This window comes from Ahaetulla prasina, chromosome 7 (assembly GCF_028640845.1).
Source record: "Ahaetulla prasina isolate Xishuangbanna chromosome 7, ASM2864084v1, whole genome shotgun sequence".
In the NCBI taxonomy this organism is placed as follows: domain Eukaryota; kingdom Metazoa; phylum Chordata; class Lepidosauria; order Squamata; family Colubridae; genus Ahaetulla; species Ahaetulla prasina.
This window is the reverse complement of record NC_080545.1, coordinates 58496634-58513063: the sequence shown is the minus strand read 5'-3', so window position 1 is coordinate 58513063 and position 16430 is coordinate 58496634. Positions and strand designations below refer to the sequence as shown.

At 37.7% G+C, this 16430-nt stretch overlaps 2 long non-coding RNA genes across 2 annotated transcripts; one reads left to right on the top strand and one right to left on the bottom strand.

Moving 5' to 3' along the window:
* Positions 1–8320: 8320 nt before the first annotated feature.
* LOC131202672 (uncharacterized) lies at positions 8321–11400 on the top strand. The gene is made up of 3 exons (XR_009156192.1): positions 8321–8447; positions 8633–8665; positions 11112–11400. It is a non-coding gene; the product is annotated as an uncharacterized LOC131202672 (long non-coding RNA).
* LOC131202671 (uncharacterized) lies at positions 9638–16003 on the bottom strand. Its single transcript, XR_009156190.1, has 3 exons — positions 14874–16003; positions 14490–14573; positions 9638–9884 (listed from the first exon to the last, which is right to left on the bottom strand). It is a non-coding gene; the product is annotated as an uncharacterized LOC131202671 (long non-coding RNA).
* Positions 16004–16430: the final 427 nt, after the last annotated feature.

Sequence of the window (16430 nt, the reverse complement as noted above, 5' to 3'; positions counted from 1 at the left end):
GGGTGGGGGGCGGCGAAGGCGGGTTGTCTCTCTCCAGCCACCGCCTCCCCCCTCCCCCGGCGATGCAGCTCAGTTGGTGGGAATCCCTCGACGCCTGGTGAGGGGGGGCGCAGCTGAGTTGGGGCCTTGTCCGGGAAGCTGAGTGACCAAGGAGGCTCTGGGAGAGAGCCAAGAGACCCACCACCCACCCCACCCCACCCCCGCAGTGTTGCCACAGCTGGGGAAGATGGCAACATCCTGGGATGCCGGGATGCCCAAGGGGATGAAGCCCTTCCTCGCAAAGAGTCTTTTGGGCCCAAGGCAGCTTGGCGGCTGGTGGCCCTGTGCCCCATGGGGCATTGCCAGGTCGTTCCTCCAAGGGGCCAAAGCCTCCTGGCTGACCCACAAGGCCCTCGGAGGGGAGAACAGCCGGCCTTCCTAGCACAAGCGCTGCCTCTTCCCAAAAGGAAAGTTTTTTGTTTGTTTGCCTTTGAAGGTGTCTCTCACCCGCTTGGCTTGTTTCTGTTTCATTTTGTCTGCCTCTGAGAAGGACTGGCTGGCTGCAAAACTCTTGTGGCTTGAGGCTATTGTGTGCACTCTGTACATGGGCCCCAGCTGCCCCTCGGAGCAGCTTCAAAGCCCTTTGGGGGCTCTGCTCCCAAACCTGTGCCCAAACCGAGGGACCCTTGGGGGCTTCTTTGCATGCTGCAGGATCTCCCAGCGTGACAGTTTTGCACCCTGCAGACTGATAGAAAGCAGCTGGGACTCCCCTGGCGGAAAAGAAGAAGACCGGCATCGAGAAACAGGTGAGGGCGGCGAGGGGCCGAACAGCATTGGTGGGGGGAAGTGTGCAGAATGTCTCCAGACAAAAACTATATCGCACTTTTGACCAGTCCTCACACTTATGACTGGTCATCATTTATGCCTGTTGCAGCATTTTGTGCATCGGGACTACTCAGAGGGCTGAAAAAGTTATTTTTGACCTGTCCTCACACTTTTGACTGGTCCTCACACCTACAACTATCTTTACATTTTGCACCCTATCTTGTAACCGTGGTGAAGAGAAGCAGTTGTGAAATGAGTGATATGGTTGTTAAAAATGCTGCAATGGGCATAAATGTGAGGATGGTCATAAGTGTGAGGACTGGTCAAAAATTACTTTTTTTAGCCCTCTGAGTAGTTTCTATGCCCATAGCCACATCCACTCAGTCACATGAGGAGTTAGCCACGCCCACCAGTCACATGACCACCAAGCCACACCCCAAAATAAGCCACGCCCATAGAACTGGTACAAAAAATTTAGCCCCCCCTTCCCCCCCCCCGTGGCCCGGGCCTTTGCTTATTTTTCTGTATTTGGCCCTCACTCAAAAAACTTTGGACACCCCTGCAATAGATGATTCTATGAGTTAAACTTAGGTCTTGTCAAAAGCGACGGAGTTCTAAGTTTTCTAAGCCTAGGATTTCAAGTCTGGTGGAATAAGGTATTTTGTTGTTTTCAGAGGAGTGGAGAACTCTTCTTGTAAAATATTTCTGGACATGTTCAATTGTATTGATGTCAGAAATGTGGTGTGCGTTCCAGACAGGCGAGCTGTATTCAAGAATTGGCCTAGCAAATGTTTTATATGCTCTGGTTAGTAGTGTAGTGTTTTTGGAAAAGAAGCTACGCACAATTAGGTTTACAACTTTTAGAGCCTTTTTTGCTATGTAGTTGCAATGCGCTTTAGCATTTAGGTCATTTGATATGAAAACTCCAAGGTTTTTGGCAGGGTGGGGGTCATCTGTAAGGTAATGTCCATCAAGCATGTACTTAGTGTTTGGGTTCTTTTTTCCAATATGTAAGACTGAGCATTTAATAATAACAACAACAACAACAACAACAACAACAACAACAACAACAACAGACCTTGGAGGCCTTCTAGTCCAACCCCCTGCCCAGGCAGGAAACCCTACATCATCTCAGACAGATGGTTATCCAACATTTTCTTAAAAATTTCCAGTGTTGGAGCATTCACAACTTCTGCAGGCAAGTCGTTCCACTTATTAATTGTTCTAACTGTCAGGAAATTTCTCCTTAGTTCTAAGTTGCTTCTTTCCTTGATCAGTTTCCATCCATTGCTTCTTGTTCTACCCTCAGGTGCTTTGGAGAACAGCCCAACTCCCACTTCTCTGTGGCAGCCCCTGAGAGATTGGAATCATGTCTCCCCTAGTCCTTCTTTTTATTAAACTACACATACCCAGTTCCTGCAACCGTTCTTCATATGTTTTAGCCTCCAGTCCCCTAATCATCTTTGTTGCTCTTCTCTGCACTCTTTCTAGAGTATCAGCATCTTTTTTACATCGTGGCGACCAAAACTGAATGCAGTATTCCAAGTGTGGCCTTACCAAGGCATTATAAAGTGGCACTAACACTTCAAGTGAACTTGATTCTATCCCTCTGTTTATGCAGCCCAGAACTGTGTTGGCTTTTTTAGCAGCAGCTGCACACTGCTGGCTCATATCTAAATGGTTATCCACTAGGACTCCAAGATCCCTCTCACAGGTACTACTATTGAGCAAGGTACCACATATACGGTACCTGTGCATTTTGGGTTTTTTGCCTAAATGTAGAACCTTACTTTTTTCACTGTTGAATTTCATTTTGTTAGATAGTGCCCAATGTTCAAGTCTGTCAAGATCTTTCTGTAATTTGAGCCTATCTTCTGGAGTGTTGGCTATTCCTGCCAGCTTGGTGTCATCTGCAAATTTGATAAGTTCCCCATCTATCCCCTCGTCCAAGTCATTGATGAAGATGTTGAAGAGTACTGGGCCTAAAACAGAGCCTTGGGGTACTCCACTGCATACTTCCCTCCATGTGGTTGTAGTTCCGTTGAGGACTACACGTTGAGTGCGGTTGGTCAGCCAGTTACAGATCTATCTGATGGTGGTGCTGTCTAACCCACATTTTTCTACTTTATCTAGTAGTAGGTTATGATCTACTTTATCAAATGCTTTACTGAAGTCCAAGTAAATTATATCGACAGCATTCCTCTGGTCTACTAATTTTGTCACTTTGTCAATAAGATCAGTCTGGCATGATCTGTTTTTGACAAACCCATGTTGGCTTTTGGTTATTACTTTGTTTGCTTCTAGGTGTTCGGTGATTCGTTGCTTGATTATCTTTTCCAGAATCTTCCCCGGTATTGAGGTCAGGCTGATAGGTCTGCAGTTTCCTGGATCTGTTTTTTTCCCTTTTTTGAAGATGGGAACTACATCAGCTCTTTTCCAGTCCTCTGGCAGCTCCCCTGTGCTCCAGGATCTTTGAAAGATATAGTTCAGTGGTTCTGAGATCACGTCTGCCAGTTCCTTCAGAACCTTGAGGTGTAATCCATCCAGTCCTGGTGATTTGAACTCGTCTAGGGTAGACAGGTGTTCAGTTACCATTTTCTTCCCTATTTTAACTTGTGTTTCTAATCTGTTTTTTGTAGTGCTGTTTTTGATAGGTTGGATTGTTTTTTCCTTTTGTGTAAAGACAGATGCAGAAAATGAGTTAAGTAGATCTGCTTTCTCCCTGTTGCTTGTCATCTTCTTGCCACTTCCTCCCAGCAATGGGCCAATTGTTTCCTTGACTTTTTTCTTGTTTTTAACATGTTGGAAGAAGCTTTTTTTGTTATTTTTTACTTTTGTCGCTAGCCTTTGTTCATTGTGAGCCTTAGCTTTCCTCACTTCATCTTTACAGGCTCGGGCTATTTGCTGATATTCTGCCTTAGTTATTTGCCCCTCTTTCCACTTTTTATATTTGTCCTTTTTGTCTTTCAATTTGTCAGATAGTTCTTTATGCATCCATGCTGGTTTCTTTTGAGTTCTATTATTTTTCTTCTTCATTGGTATTGTGCTAGACTGCGCTTTTATAATCTCACTTTTCAAAATTTCCCAAGCTTCTTGAGTTGTTTTCCCCCTGAAGATTCTCATCCATTGAATACTTCTCAAGCTCTCTCTAAATTTATTGAAATTAGCTCTCTTAAAGTCCAAGACTCTAGTTTGACTTTGTTCTACTACTTGTGTTTGCTTAATGTTGAATTCCAAAATTGCGTGGTCACTTGCCCCCAAGGTTCCTGTAGCTTCAACACCTTCTATCATTTCATCTCTGTTAGTGAGAATTAAGTCCAGTAAGGCTGCTCCCCTTGTTGCCTTCTCTATTTTTTGGGAAACAAAGTTGTCTGCTAGGTTTGTTAGGAACCTGTTGGATCTTCCGCTTGGTGCAGAGTTTGTCTCCCAGTTGATGTCAGGGTAGTTAAAATCCCCCATTACTACTGTGATGTGCTTCCTACATACCTTAGTTAGCTGACTAGCAAAAAGTTCGTCTACTTCCTCTGTTTCGTTGGGTGGCCTATAGTATAGACCTATGGCAATATTGTTTTTCACCCCTTTTATATTGACCCAAATACATTCAGGATGATTTTCATCATTGTTGTGCTCTATTTCTGTAGAGATGTAGTTATTTCTTATATATAGTGCAACTCCACCTCCTCTTTTATTTGGTCTATTTCTTTTAAATAATTTATATCCCTCTAGTTGTATGTTCAATTTGTCAGTTTCATCCCATTAAGTTTCAGTAATGGCAACAATATCATATCTGCCCTCATTTACTTGAATTTCTAATTCACCTTGTTTATTCCTCATACTCTGTGCATTGGTGTATAGACATTTGAATCCATTTGGATTGCCCTTGTGTTTACTGTCTACATAACCTGTGTTGTGCCTGACTGCCCCTACTTTCTTGCCACCTGTTGGTTTACTGCACATGGTATGGCACTCACTATTAAATGCTTGGTTTTGCTTGATAGCATGGTTGATAGTCTTACCCACACAGACATCTATGTTACATGTGCTGATAACCCTTTTAATTTTGAATTGCTGGGGACAGAAATTTTCTGTATCAATTAATTCTCTGTCCCCACTGTTCAGTTTAAATTTGCTGGTTGAGATTTGGAGTTGCCAAATTTTAGACCAAGCGGTTAGATGATCAAGGTCTTTTTGAATGGTAGATGTATTGTCGGTGATGTTTGGCATCGGCAGCAAAGAGAACACAATTACTTGAGATATGGTCACAAAGATCATTTATATATAGTATGAAGAGTGTTTGTCCAAGAATGCTACCTTGAGGAACGCCACTCTTGACAGGAACAGGATTTAGAATAGAATAGAATAGAATAGAATAGAATAGAATAGAATAGAATAGAATAGAATAGAATAGAATAGAATAGAATAGAATTTTTTATTGGCCAAGTGTGATTGGACACACAAGGAATTTGTCTTGGTGCATATGCTCTCAGTGTACATAAAAGAAAAGATATGTTCATCAAGATACAACATTTACAACACAAATGATGGTCAATATATCAATATAAATCATAAGGATTGCCAGCAACAAGTTATAGTCCTACAGTCATAAGTGGAAAGTGATTGGTGATGGGAACGATGAGAAGATTTATAGTAGTGCAGATTTAGTAAATAGTTTGATAGTGTTGAGGGAATTATTTGTTTAGCAGAGTGATGTTCTTGTGTCTAGTTGTTCTGGTGTGCAGTGCTCTATAGCATCTTTTGAGGGTAGGAGTTGAAACAGTTTATGTCCTGGATGTGAGGAATCTGATAAAGCATTGCCAATTTTAACCACTTGTTGTCTGTTAGACAAAAAAGCAGATATCCAATTATGAAGGGGTCCTGAAATGCCATAGGATTTTAGTTTTAGGAGTTTATCATGTTTATCATGTTATCTTTTTTTATTTTATTGTTCTATTGTTTTTCTTTTTCTTCTTCTTATATATATGTATATGCTTATACTTCCTAATATTTACTTATATATATGTTTATATATTATATAATCTTTTGTATGATACCTATATATATTGCTGTGACAAAATAAATAAATAAATAAAATAAATGTACTACTGAGTCAAAAGCCTTGCAGAAGTCTATGTAGATTGCATCTATCGCTTTGCCTTGATCAAGATTTGTAGTCCATATGTTTTTACAGTGGAGAAGTTGTAAGTTACATGATAATTTTTTTCTGAAACCAAATTGTTTATTAGAGAGTAGGTTGTTTATTTCTAAGTGGAAGGTAATGGATTGGTTGATGATTGATTCCATTACTTTGCAGGTGACGCAGCATAGAGAGATTGGTCTGCAATTTTCGACTAAGCTGGGGCCTCCTTTTTTGAAGATTGGGATGACTGTGGCTAGTGACCAAAGTTTAGGAAGGGAACTGGTCGTGAAAGCTTTATCAAAGATTATGCTTAGGGGCTCTGCTATATTAGTGGAAAGTTTTTTTTAAGAAGTATGCACATAGTCCATCGGGTCCAATGGATAGAGATGGTTTCAAGTTATGAAGAGCTTTTCCAACATTATCTTCTGTGAAATCTATATATGTTAAGTCGTCATACTCATTGGTGGTACGATTTGGGAATGTCGGGTATGTGTCATCACTGTTAACAAAAACTGAGCCAAAGAATATGTTAAAGAGGTTTGCTTTAACTGTTTCATCATTGCATTCATTGCCATTAGAATCTTTTAGTGGTGGGATGGATCTTGAGTCTTTAAGTTTATTGTTCACAAAATTATAAAAGGCACGATTGGAATTTGTGCGCAGAAGGTCCTCTTCTTGCTTAGTGTGGTAATTTGTGCATTTGGTTTTTATTTGGTTGCATATATTTCTGTAGTGGTTTTTGAAATTTGCTACATAGCCTTTTTTGTTTCTTCTCCAGAGGGATTTTTTTTTTTTGATTGAAGCTTTTTTATTGATATGGGTAGTTTGCTTTTCCTGATCTTGGTCATTTGTGGTACGTATAGTTTAATGACTCTATTGATTTCAAGTAGGAAAACTCTATAGTGGTATTCGGCAGTTATACAGGTTGAGAACAGATTTTGCCAGTCCAGAGTTGAGAGATCGTTGTTTATAAGATCATAGTTGGCTTTTTTGAAGTTGTAGTTAGGAATACTATTGTTATGATGATTTGTGTAAGGGCGTATATTGAGACGAAAGTCAATCATGCAGCGGTCACTGTTGGAAAAGGGTTCTTTTATTTGTAGTCCATAAATTGAGTTTGTGTTGTTGCAAAAGATGACATCAAGGCAATTGTTGAGTCTTGTATTGTTAGTTACAAGTTGTTCAAGACCTAGATTTGTAACAGTGTTGTGTAGTGTAGTATGGATTGGATCAGTTGTACATTCATTAGTTATCCAGTTAATAAGTGGTAGATTTAGGTCACTGAGGAAGATGAGAGGATATGGGCAAGAAGTAGCCCATGTTAGCAGTGAGGTTAACATATTTGCATGGGTAATGTCATAGTCAGGGGCTCTGTAGCATAGTAAGAATCTAAGTGTGGTGTTAAGGGATAGGTTGCATACAATAGTTTCAGGAAAATAAAGTTTATGTGCAACTTGAATGTTTTTTAGATTCAGTAACTTTTTGTAAAAAATAGCCACTCCACCACCTCTTCGGTTTTCACGATCTGATCGATAAACTTGATATTCTTTGTTTGAAACAATGGAGTCAGGGAGGGATGAGTTTAGCCATGTTTCACAAATAAATATAATATCAAATGTACCACTGTTTACTTCCTCCATTCACTGTTTTACTTCCTCCATTCTTTCCTAAAAGACTGGAATATGATGACATATTACCACGAAAATATTTTGAGGACTGGAAAATATGCAGGGCAAGGTATTACAAAAGTGCCCCATTATATTCGCAAAAGCCAACTTTCATCTGAATCATACTGCAGCTATAAGAAAATTCAAGTGATGAGCACCCACTAGGACTGAAAGTAAATAAGCCACAGTAAACTAGAGCCTGGCCTCAAGATACTTGATATTACCAAGGTTCAAATGTCAGGGCAGCATTGGTGGCTGAGATGAAGTATCTTAGAAGAAGATAGTATGCTTTTACTATTATACTGAACAGAAATATTCTTGTTAGGAAATAAGAATTAACTGCAATGTTTTCTGCTGATTGATGTAATTGTATGTTTGAATTATTCATAAAATTGAACATAGATTAAGCAAGAGATTGTCTTTTTCATCACAATAAGTTTATCATGAAATTTGTAAATAATCATTTTTCTCATTTAGGTAACCAGTGAAAATATTTTTTTTTAAAAAATTCCCTGGTAGCACCGATGTTATATTTATTTTATTTTTATGTCATATATTGCTTTAATATGTTTCATTAGCAAGCTGGTTATATAAAACAATCTAAATAAATCAATAAACTATTGAAGCAACTGATCTGGGAAGCAAAGGGAGCGGATGTAGTTTTGATAGGTACGACAACTTGTTTAGGCTGATACACCAGCTATAGCTCTATCTGAACACTATATAAGACCTGATCATACCTCAACTAGGGCAATATAATAAGGTTGAACAGAGGATACAGACTGCAACAGACTGAGATGATTGTGGGAATAATACTATGCCAGTTATATTCCCTATATGTAAGTAAACAAATATTTATTTATGAACTTTAAGAGTAGTTTGTTTGTAGGGCAAGAAACATGAATATAATATGACAGACTTAGAATCTTTGTTGTTAACCTACATAGGATCAAGCCCATCATATTGCAAATATATAAGACTTTGATATTGATCTCTCTTCTTTGGAACTTTCTGTTTCTTTCAGAAATATGTGTGGCAACACCTGCATCTATCTTGGGTAAATCTTGAAAATCTTTGCTTTCAGTTCATATAATTGGCTCGTGTGCCAATGTTTTTAATTTCTGCTGTCATTAGATGATTTGGAGTTGCATGCATTTTGATTTATTATTCCTTTTGTTATTTCAAAATTCACATAACCTTCTCAGTAAGATCCTTTTGTCTTGAAATAGAGGGTATCAAATATTTTTAATGAAACAAATAAAAGGATAAAATATATACATGCAGCTGCCCAGTTGGAGAAAAGAAACTCACATCTCTGAAATGACCTTTGATTTCATTCTTAGCTTTGGAACCCTTCCAGCTTTATTTATCAGGGGAAAGAAAGATAAAAAAGTCTAATAGTCTGATAGTTAACTGACCTAACTTGATTACTTGAAACTTCATCTCAAAGTTAGACTCACATCTGCTTTGTAAAGCTTTGGGGAAAATGTTTCTACAACAATATGAAATATTATTTACTAATGAAAGGCCTTTAATTTAAAAAAAAAAAGACAAGCACAATCTGAAGCCTACTTATTCCTCCAAGTTCTTTTTTCCTGTTCCCTGTCTAATTTTCATTTTCAGACTTGGTATCTAGAAACAAAACCAGTCTGAACATGTTGCTTGAAAAAAGTGTTGGTTCCTAGCTTCTAGTTATGAATAAAATATAAGAAGCAATTTATTCAATTTGTGATGAGCCAATTAATAATAATAATAATAATAATAATAATAATAATAATAATAATAATAATAATAATAATAATAATAATAATAATAATAATAATAATAATAATTTAATTTGTATACCGCCCTTCTCCCGAAGGACTCAGGGCGGTGCAGAGCCAAAATAAAAAACAAAGAAAACAGTACATATAATGTTAAGAACAACCCCTTAAAAAACTTATTCGATTGGCCAAAAATTTTAAAATACAGTAACACCCTATAAAAATTTATAAAATTTGAAACCCATATAAACAAATTAAAAATTTTAAAATCAAGCCAGTCCAGCTAGACGGAATAAATAGGTTTTAAGTTCGCAGCGAAAGGTCCAAAGGTCGGATAGTTGACGAAGTCCAGGGGGAAGTTCGTTCCACAGGGTAGGAGCCCCCACAGAGAAGGCCCTCCCCCTGGGGGCCGCCAGTCGACATTGCTTGGCTGATGGCACCCTAAGGAGTCCCTCTCTGTGAGAGCGCACCGGTCGCTGGGAGATAGAAGATGGCAGTAGACCATCTTCTATCCTGTGTTGTAAAAATTAAAATAACAAAAGAAATACCAGTTACACAGAAAACATTACACATATTATTAATATATAGCAAAGTCAAAATATCACTTTCAAGATAAATCTGTCCAGAGTAAGATTAACCTTCTCTGGCTTTCTTTTGTCTTATTTTATTATTGTTGTTGTTTTGCTAATTTTAAACTGTAGCGATCTACAATTAAATAAGGATCACATAACTCTGAGTCATCCAGAAAAATCCTGGAACATCAATAGTTACAAGTAGAGTTTCCTGAAGGAAGGATGCCATAATCCCTACAGGAAACCTGATCTAAATAGTTATTTATAAAATTTAACTGGCAACAAATTTCACCAAGCTAAGAGAATGCTTGACAAAAGTTATTAAGCCTCCCACGTTCTTCAGCACTTCAGTGGATCCAGTGTCCCAATCAGCAATGGAGAGATTGTATTAAAACAGAGATATAAATCTATTTCTAGCTTTGTAAATTAACAAGTAGCAAATATTACAGCTTCCTTCTTCATGGATTACCACTTGCATCACTCTTTCCATGCCAATGGAAATTAGTAATAAATGCCTCACGTGAGTTAATTTCCAAGTATGTCACATGGTTTATCAGCCTCAGTTGGAAGTAGAGGGAGTCAAGTGCTTCCATACTAGAATATTATATTTCTGGCTATCAGCATGCAGAATATCAAGATGACCTTCTTAGCCAAATGTAAGGAGATTGTCAAGAGAGGTCATTTTTGAACTGGAATATCTATGCTAACTAAACATACAAGAGGAAAATTTCCAAAATGCTCCCAGTAAGAGAGATTTCTTGACTTCATCATGGAGTTTACTTGATACTCTATGAAAGTAGAAAAACAAGGACCTATACTCACTAGATATCCTTACAGTCCCAAAATAAAGATGAGCTGAATAGAACAGATACCCAGAATTTTATTTGAGTATTAACTATCCCTTAAAATAGAAGAGAGGAAGTTGCTGAGGGGATACCAGGAACAAAAATACTTCAGAAACCTAAGACAGCCTTGTGAGCAGATGGGAGGTATTAAGTTGAATATTTATTCTGTTTATTATTAGGCTGTTTGGTATGAAACTTGTTTTCCTGAATTGTTCTTTAAAAAGATGCATCACAATATAAGCAAATAGCCCTGATTCATATTCATATTTATTACATATGCAAAGTTTCTTCAAACTCTAATGCCTGTTTATTGGTTCCACTAGTGTGATGGTTGCCCTGATGCTGTAGGCATGTCCCCAGAGGCTTATCCATTTCTTTCATTATTAGCCTTCTTCAAGTGCAACCAAACCATTTTATTTAAGGTATGCTTTTGAAGAACGATGATAACCTGTCTTGCCGTTATTGATGAGAATTGTCTTCTCCTGTTCTGCTGGTTTTAAATGCATATTGTAAATCATTCAGAATCTTGGAATTGAGGTGGTACGTAAGTAACATGAGACAACATATCAAGAAAAACTCTATTCCAGTTCTACTTGTTCTTGGAAAGTTGTCTATTCGTACAGCAGCATGACCTGTTTTACTGGAAGAGCAAGACCACTGCTGTATAAGATCCAATTATCCTGTAGTGAAGCAGAAAAGAACTATCCCCTTGCTGTAATATACCTGGCCATTTTTTCAGCTTATTAGTTCCTTCCAAATCAAGTTCTTCTCCTAGGTTAAGCATAGCCTGTTGGCTAAGGTCTAGACTAAGATCATCTACAAAAGGCAGAAGAATAATTACAGTGATGGCTATCTTTCACTCTCTCTCCTAGAAACCAGTCTCCCTGCTGACAAGGAAAGAAATAAGTTTATCTGAAATAGCTTAAATGCTAAATAAACTATTTTAAAATATGTAGTAGGTATACAACTCTCCCAATCCCCTGCTGTGCTACCATGCCCCCTCATTGTGGTGGTGGTATTTGTGGTGGTTGCTCTGGGAGGGATGAGCAAAGAACATTGGGATTATTGGGAGTGTATAACAAGAGTAGATATTCTCTGCAGGATCACCCAAAATGTGAAGGTCATGCCAGTTTTGCAGCTAAAGCACGCATACGCTAGACAGCAGTGATATTGGTAGACGCACATAATCACTGTAGTAACAATAGCAAAGGCATCATTAATACTGTGAAGGAGTAGGCAATGGTAAACCACCCCTGTATCTTTACCAAGAAGATCGTATGGATACAAAATACACAAGTATAATGTTTGCATTCTCCTTATTTAGTTTTAGGACTTCTGTGGAGAACAGATCATATTTATGCAGGAATGTTGAAAATTCAGAAAGATTGACAATTTTTAAGCATGCCGGCCACATGACCACGGAGATGTCTTCGGACAGTGTTGGCTCTTCTGCTTTGAAACAGAGATGAGCACTGCCCCCTAGAGTCGGCAACGACTAGCAGGTAAGTGCGAGGGGAACCTTTACCTTTACTTTATACATACTACTCATTTCCAGTAATGGGCTCCCGTAACTACCAGAAAAATATTAAAATAAAATAATGTGCACTTTATCCAAGCTTAGAATCACCATCCTTGAACTTCCTTGAAACTCCCAGAAAAAGAAAAAAAAATCTATGAATTTGGCCCTGCACATTCCAAAGATGGATAAGGGAGACATGATGTGGTACTGAACAGCTGCATGCAGTCCATGACCTGTGTTTGACCTTTTCTGTTCAAGAAACAGACTGGCTTTATCACTGTGATAAAAGTGAGCCTATCTGGAAAAGGCTTTCAGTCCTTCCTTTTAAGTATTTTGCAACTGCCTGTGGTGAACAATAGAACTGAAACCATTTTCTGGATGTGAATTCTTGGAAGCCTGATTATCCCAATCAGCAACAAACTACAAAAAGCAAGTAACAAAAATATCCCTACTGATACGAGACTGGGTTTAAAGAGATAATGGTTTTACCAACTGCATTTCAAGAAATGGAGGCCATTCTTAGTCAGATACAGTATATATTGATGTTTATTGATAATTGACACTATTCATCAAATTGCTTACATTTTATTTTATGACAAATTAAAATACAAAGGTACTCTTTGGCTGGCCATGATATATAAATGCATCCTTGAGTTTTCTCCTCTTCATTCCTGCTTAGCTATGGATACCAAGCCTCATGAATCTGGAGCTTATGCAGCACAAGTTATTGAACAAAAAGTTCATTTGCTCATGAATAATTCCTTTATAGCACATGTGCAAAGCTAATTATTACACATATGCTTTTTTGATTTTATATAATAGCCATCTGTGACTTCCAGCATCATTGAGAATATTGTGAGGTTTTGTTTTTTTTAATGTAGGTGCAATATACATGAAGATGTTTGGAAACAGCACACAAAAAGGCTACCAACTCACTCTCAAGTAAATACTCTAAAATATGCTTGTAAATGGGACAGTAAATGGCTCAGTGGTTAAAAGTGCTGAGTTTTTCAGCTGGAAAGCTGTCAGCCCAGGTTCAAGGTCTGAGTGCCAGATTATGTTGCCCAGTGTTGGGTTTTACTTATCTTTACTACCGGTTCGCTCACATGCATGCACTCACTTTGCTCGCGCATGGGCCAATTCTGCGCTTACATAGAGAGTATTTGATGACTTCCGAGCGGGTGGGCAGAGCCTCCTGCCACCATTATTACCAGTTCTCCGAAACCAGTGCGAACTGGGAGCAACCCACCACCTATGTTGCCCCAGCTCCTGACAACCTAGCAGTTCAAAAGATTTATCTACTCATGCAAATGTGAGTAGATAAAGAGGTACTACTTTGATGGGTAGGTAACAGTGTTCCATGCACCTCAGCATATAATCATGTTGGCCACAAGATGGGGAAGAAAGGACAGATGTATATCATGGAAAAGAATAAGCAATTAATTTATTCTAAAAACTATATATTCGAACTGTGAGAATGTATGTGAGTGTATGTATCTCTTCTTAAAATGCAGTTTATAACTTTCAGAATGCATTTATATCTAGTTCTTCCTCTGAATGCCCATGTGACATCTGCGTTTAAAACAAAACTTACCAATAAACAAAACACCTCCTTTTACCAACTGAAGTTAGCGTACCAGCTGTGACATTTTTAAGAATAGCTATGCCTCATGCTCTGCTAACCTTCAGTTTAAATCACTGCAAGACACTAAATTTGGGCTGCTTTTGAAGAGAGCTCTTCAAAACAGCACTTCAAGACAGCTGCAGGCAGAACCCATTTGAAGATACATTATCTCACCAGTAGCAAGCTTATTTTAGGGTCAGGTCAAAACAATCAGGCTAAAGTCCAAATTTTAAGTAATTTGGTGCCTGAGACCAAGAATGCAAAATCTGTGGTTGTAGGACAAAATGTGACTTCCAATGACACTGAACGTGTCCTGGCAAATTATCAATGTTAATGTGACATAGTCAGCTGCCAGAATTCCTATTTCAATTCATTACATTTGAAGTTATTTATACTTAAATCAGTTTCAGTTATTGTTCTCCTAGCTCTGCCTACTTTTTTGCCTTGTACCATTCATTTGTTATAGTGAATGATGCAGTTCAAAGGTTCTCAATGCCCAAAAAGTTCTATATTCCTGTTTGAAAATAACTTGTCATTTTTTAAGATGGATCTCCTTACCCATGAATAGCACAAGATAGGAGAACATCTTCTGAATCTGCAGACTACCATCAACCTGAAGAAGACTGGTATCAGGAATCTTTCCTAAAATGGCAAAGTAAGAAATCTCATGGTGATTGTTCATTTCAGTCACCCTGATATTTAGAGTGAGAAAATCTTGTGAGATATGAAATTAATCAGTCTCAAAAACATAAAAAGGAGAGAAGTATAGAGCTAAAATTTCAGAACTGTCGAGTTTTAGAATTCGAAGCCACCCAAAGTCATTGGTTGGGAAAGCAGCTATAGAATCTGACTAAATAAAATAAATTATAAAATGGAAAAAAGCTTAATTAAGTGTAGCTTAACTTAAATTGATTGGGAAAACAGTATATGTCATAAACTTACCCCTTAGGTTTTAAGTTTATCCTCAGAATTGTATGGTTAATATAAATTTGGGGGAGAGCCTTCTTTGGCCTATTTCCTAGGAAAATAAAGAGATTTCTTTAATCCTGGTGATCATAATTTTGGTAGGATATTAGAGAAAATCAGAGGATAGAATTAAGGCTCGAAAGATGTAATTAGCAATTAAAAACTGGTGGCACATGGCAGGGTTTAAGAAGTTTGATCTTGATTGCCTTCATGACTTCTTTCAGTTTTGTGACTCTTTGCATGCACACACAAAAGCGGCAGGCTTGTACCCTCATGCTCACCATCCTGTAAGTTTTGATCCCTGACTTTCTGCCTCCAGTGCTGCTGTTCCCATAATCATACAACTGAGGTAAGCTTCAGAATAGAATTTCACAGTGACCCTTGATGGCAATGAAGTTGTTAATTTATTCTTTGGAGAGATGAATTAGATATTTTGACTTTAGATAAACTTCGGTTGAAATTAGCATTTATCATTTTGAAGGTAGTATGCCATATTACAGATACTGTCTAAATATACAGAATTCTTCATTAATTATTCAATAGTCTAATAAAATTTAAAATAGCTCTAGGATATATCTAATTAATGTGTTCTGAATCTTCAGCAGATTCATTAATAACATTAATGCTGATGAATGCATCTGAAATCTTTTCCATAGCCATCATCATAACTGATGCCTTAACTGACTTATTAGCAAACTACATAAATCAGAAGCTACAATGTATAACAAAAGAGAACAAAGAGATAGTAATCAATCTTCATTTGGTATAGACTGCAAGGTACACTGGGTGATGCAATGATTTAGCATTTACAATACACAACTGCTTGCACTTCTGGAACTGAAATGGCAAACTGAAGATGACTCTGCTAAAAGCAGAGCCAACGACTGTGGCAGAATGAAGAACTGACTGATAGACTGGCTCTTTGTAATTCCTCTCCAGACAAGGAAAGGACTTGAGACCACCCACAAGTATTTCATATATTTGCTACTCATGGGAATAGCCATCTTAGCCATGTTAGGGAAGAGGAACAAATTTTAATGGATGAAGCTGACACTAATGTGAAAGTAAATGACAGGCTACAAGAATGATTTTGAAAAATATGCTATACTGGAAATAAATTGAAACAGCTGATATCTTAATTATTAAAAGTGATATACAAATAAAAAAACCCAAAAAATTACCTGAATAATTTTCCTAGATCATTTGAAAGATCATTCTTGCAGTTTAAAGCTTGACCTGGGCATGGAAGAAGAATGAAGATTATTAAAAGAAAGGTATAGAAAGCCAGCTTATTTGATCAAGATTAAAATAGATATATAGTTATGTCTGGTAACCCTGAATGTACTTTTGCTCAGGACAATGAGGTTTTAAGGATTTGTTTACAGAAAACAGATGAGATACTTTATACTTATTGTGATGAAATCATTTCTTTATATATTTATTTTCTTTTTCTTTACTATATTCTTATGTTTTCTTTCCTTCCTAATTTTCTTTTTATTTTTATTTTCTTCACTTTCTAGTTTTTCTTCTTTT